The 5077-nt window shown below is 42.2% G+C and overlaps 1 pseudogene; it reads left to right on the forward strand.

Moving 5' to 3' along the window:
• Positions 1-2233: 2233 nt before the first annotated feature.
• On the forward strand, positions 2234-3193 carry LOC115851544 (heterogeneous nuclear ribonucleoprotein A1-like; annotated as a pseudogene).
• Positions 3194-5077: the final 1884 nt, after the last annotated feature.

The following is a 5077-nucleotide window of genomic DNA, read 5'->3' on the forward strand; positions in this document are numbered from 1 at the left end:
ATAGGTAAAAATCTTCATGACCTGGGCTTAGGGAAAGAGTTTGACAAGATTCAGAACACGCTACCCTAAAATACGGCATCTTGCCATATTGAATATTTTAAGCTGAAGGAATTTGAGAGAAAGCTGGTGCAGGAAGGATTCTCTGACTTCCTTCTTTTCCTCTGAAGTAGATCGTAAGACACGCATGTGAAGCGTCTTCTACCTGGAAGAAAGGAGCATTCTTATCTCTGAAGACAGAGGGACACCAAGGGGAATCTAGACAAACTTGCTCCGTTTCCCCCAGCTTACTCCCCTTAGCTCATACCTTTTTGTGTCATCACGTTTGTCCACGATTTTTCAGTCTTCATCAAACCTAGCATACACATGCTCAGGCTTAACTGTTTCTTCAGGTGTTCATTTCCCTCTGAAGAATCCGATGTTACATTAAACTTATATTAAATACATTTGTATACTTTTTCTTGTTAATCTATTTTTTTTGTCAGTTCAATTTACAGACCCCACCAGAAGAAGCTGGGAAAGTAGTAAGAAAAAGAATTCTTTCCTACCCTGTAAGTTCTTAAACACAAAACCAAAAAAACAGGATCCATAAAATTAAAAATTGATGAATTAAATTTGATCAAAATTAAACATTTTGGTTCTGAGAAAGACACAGAAAAGAGAAGTGACAAACTGGGGGAAAATATTTGCAAATCATATATCTAACAAAGGACTTGTTACCAGAATATGTAAAGAATGCTCAAAATTTAACAGTAAAAAAACAAACAACCAGCTAAAAAAACATAACCGAAAAGACTTAAAGAGACACTTCACTGAAGAGGGTATACAGAAGCAAATAAGCACATGAAAAAAAATTCAACCTCAATTCCTAGTGGTAAAAGCAAATTAAAACCACAATATGTACAAAGCTATTTTATGGCTAAAATAAAAAACACTAGAAATACCAAATACTGGCAAGGATGCAGAGCAACTGGAATTGTCACACATTTCTGGTGGAAACGCAAAATGGAAATCAGTTTGACAGTTTCTTATAAAGTTAAACATACACTTACCATATGACCCAGAAATACCATTCCAGGGGTACTTATCCTAAAGAAATAAAAACTTATGTTTACACAAAAATCTGTACACAAATGTTTATAGCAGATCTATCCATAAATATCAAAATCTGGAAACAAACAAAATGTCTTAGTTTAATGGATGAGTAAGTTAACAATGGAATACTACTCAGCAAGGAATAAACTATTAATACACATAACGGCTTAGAAGAATCTCAAAAGCATTAAGCTGAGTGAAAGAAGCCAGTCTCAAAAGGTTACATACAGTATAATTCCATTTATATGACCTTCTCAAAAGGACTAACTAGAGTGAGGGAGAACACACCAGTGGTTGCCAGAGGTTAGGGAAGGGAGAAAGGTGTGACCGCAAAGGGAGAGCACAGAGGAGATTTCTGGAGTGATGACATTGTCTTGTGTCCTGATTACGGTGGTAGATAAAAGTGTTAAAATTCATAGATCTGTATACACACAAAGCAGTCTATTTTATTGTATGTTAATTTTAAAAATAAAATGAAAACTTTTAGTGGAGTTCTATTTCCTACTCTATCAAATCTAAACTCTCTCTGCCTGTGTGTGAGCCCCTCCATCATCTGCTTCCCCTCTTTGTCATGTTTCTAGGTCAGTTTCCTCTCTGTCCCCTGAGGCAGCTCAGCTGTGCCCCTACCCTCCATCCATCTTCCCTCCTTTTATGAACAAACATTATTGATCCTCTATAAAAGGCCAGCTACAGTGCTAGCCTTGGGGGTGCAAGAGCTTCTGGGCTATAATAGCCCCTCCTCTTCTCTCCTCTTCACCCTTCCTTTCCCCCGCTCCTCTTCTTTTTATTCAAATCAAGTCCCACCCCCTTTTGCCACGTCAGCTCCAGGCATTCCTGCAACCACCAGACTCAAGTTCTCTGTCATCCGTCTGCACCAGTAAACTAATTGCACCACAGCTGTTTCTGGTTTTGTTGCATTCTTCCAGTTAGATTTAGTTCTTTGAAAATAGGAACTTTTTGTTTGTTTGCTTTTTCAGTCAGACCTCAGATGATCAAACAGCTCTTAACATAAGAGTGAGTGCCCTATACATAGCTCACTATTTAAAACATGCATTGGGAGATACGTTCGCTAGATTACTCCTTTCTGCCAGTGGACGCTGGGGAGTAAGCATCGTTGATGTCTCCCCCCTCCACTGCCATCATGTCTAAGTCAGAGTCTCCCAAAGAGCCTGAACAACTGCAGAAGCTCCTCTTCAGAGATGTGATCTTTGAAACAACCGATGAGAGTCTGAGGAGCCAGTCTGAGCAAATGGGGAACGGTCACAGACCGTGTGGTAGTGAGGGATCCAAACACCAAGCGCTCCAGAGGCTTTGGGTTTGTCACATATGCCACTGTGGAGGAGGTGGATGCAGCCATGAAGGCAAAGCCACACAAGGTGGATGGAATAGTTGTGGAACCGAAGAGGGCCGTCTCAAGAGAAGATTCTCAAAGACCTGGTGCCCACTTAACTGTGAAAAAGATTTTTGTTGGTGGCGTTAAAGAAGACATTGAAGAACATCACCTAAGAGATTATTTTGAACAGTATGAGAAAACTGAAGTGACTGAAATCATGACTGACCGAGGCAGCGGCAAAAAGAGAGGCTTTGCTTTCGTAACGTTTGATGGCCATGACTCATTAAACAAGATTGTCATTCAGAAATACCGCACTGTGAGTGGCCACAACTGTGAAGTAAGGAAAGCCCTACCTAAGCAACAGAGGGCTGGTGCTTCATCCAGCCAAGGAGCTGGAAGTCGTTCTGGAAGCTTTGGTGGTGGTCTTGGAGGGGGCTTTGGTGGGAATGACAGCTTTGGTCGTGGAGGAAACTTCAGTGGTCGAGATGCCTTTGGTGGCAGCCGCAGTGGCGGTGGCTGTGGTGGCAGTAGGGATGGCTGTAACGGGTTTGGTAATGGTGGAAGCAATTTTGGAGGTGGCGGAAGCTACAATGATTTTGGCAGTTACAACCATCTTCAAATTTTGGACCCATGAAGGGATGAAACTTTGGAGGCAGAAGTGCCGGCCCCTGTGGTGGTGGAGGCCAATACTTTGCCAAACCACAAAACCAAGGTGGCTGTGGCGGTTCCAGCAGCAGCAGGACCTCTGGCAGTGGCAGAAGGTTTTAATTACTGCCAGGAAACAAAGCTCAGCAGGAGAGGAGAGCCAGAGAAGTGATGGGGAAGCTACAGGTTACAATAGATTTGTGGACACAGCCAAATGCAGTGGTGGCAGGGCCTGGCTGCTACAAAGAAGACATGTTTTAGACAATACTCATGTGTATGGGCAAAAAAAATTGAGGACTGTATTTGTGACTAATTGTATAACAGGTATTTCAGTTTCTGTTCTGTGGAAAGTGTAAAGTATTCCAACAAAGGGTTTTAATGTAGGTTGTTTTTTTTTGCACCCATACTTTTGATGGCTAAATGTAATAGTCTGACCATGAAGCTGAATAAATGCGTCTTTTTAAATAAACAAAACATGCATTGGCATTGAAGTGAATGAGTAAGCATTAACCTTAGGAAAATATGAACATAGTTCTGAATTAGAAGGAGGTCTAAATTTCCCTTATTTCCACTTCCTCTTCCATTGCTTCTCTTGACATTGTTATAAACTCTGTCTTTCCTGACTCTTCTCAGCAAGAACTATACTCAGCTTCAGTTCACACCCTTTAATCTTTTCCTGACCTTTTTCCTTCAGGAACCTGAACATTTTCTCTCTTTAATTCTCTAACTTTCAGACTACTTATATTCTTTATTTAATTCTCCACTTTCCTAAGACTTTCTCAGTACTAGATGGTTTATACCTTACAAATGCCTCGTTTCCACTTCATGAGAATTTTTTTGCAATTTTCATCTTAATTTGTTATTTTTCTAGAGCTCCGTCATTTATTTTTGGTAAGAAATAATGTTACATTTAACCCAATTGCAATACAGGTCAGCATTGTTTACCTTCTTAACAGGACATAGTACTTTTTCATGCCGAGAACAAAGATAAGTTAAAGCTTTTATTTTAATTAAAAATATGTAAACAGTCTCAAAAACAAGAGAATATCTCTGTGGTCCAGAAATAAGAGAGTGAGGTATGGTGGAGGTTCCAGTCTTCCTGGCTCTAGAATAGGAAACTAGCACGGTTGCTGGGAGCTCCCAGGCATGGCGGAACAGACTTGCACCTCTTCTGGGTGGGGCGTGGCGTTGGCCTGGCTGTGTGACACACAGGGTCAGGGTACTTTGCCCTTCTAGAAAAAGAGCTTAGAAAAAGCTGCAGCTGGGGTGCAAGCCTGTCACCAATAACCAGCAGCAGGAGAGAGAAGCTGGAGGCTCCCAGGCAGAGCCTGCGCCCAAAGGCACCTGCTGACAAAGAGATGGGATCAGCATTGCTCCCACAGATAAGACACCCAAACTGCTCCCACAGAGCTTGGCTCTGAATGGGGACCTAGGCTGGGTGAGAGCAATCACAATTTCCGAGGCAAGGAGAGGTGAGCAAGAGAAGTGGGGCAATAAACACCAGCAAAAGGAAATTTCCACTCAAGATGACATGGCAATTAAAAGTTTAAAATGCAGAAATGAAACTCACGTCGTAAATGATAGCCAAAATACTCACTGAATCGGGGATTCATCCCTGAAAGGATAGAGATAATACAGCCATCTGAAAACCGTGTTAAAACTCCCAGTGAGCTAAGGGGAAAAAGAACTTAGCAAACTAAGAAATTATAGGAAGGGATTATGAAACAAAAACAAGTGGATATGATAAAGAACCAGGAAAAAGTCCTGGGAATAAAAAGTATCGCCACTATAATTAGAAAAAAATAAAAACAACTCTAGGGGCTTCCCTGGTGGCGCAGGGTGGTTGGAAGTCCGCCTGCCGATGCAGGGGTCACGGGTTCGTGCCCCGGTCCTAGAAGATCCCACATGCCGCGGAGCGGCTGGGCCCGTGAGCCATGGCCGCTGAGCCTGCGCATCCGGAGCCTGTGCTCCGCGACGGGAGAGGCCACAACAGTAAGAGGCCCGCGT

The sequence above is a fragment of the Globicephala melas genome, chromosome 14, assembly GCF_963455315.2.
Source record: "Globicephala melas chromosome 14, mGloMel1.2, whole genome shotgun sequence".
Classification (NCBI taxonomy): domain Eukaryota; kingdom Metazoa; phylum Chordata; class Mammalia; order Artiodactyla; family Delphinidae; genus Globicephala; species Globicephala melas.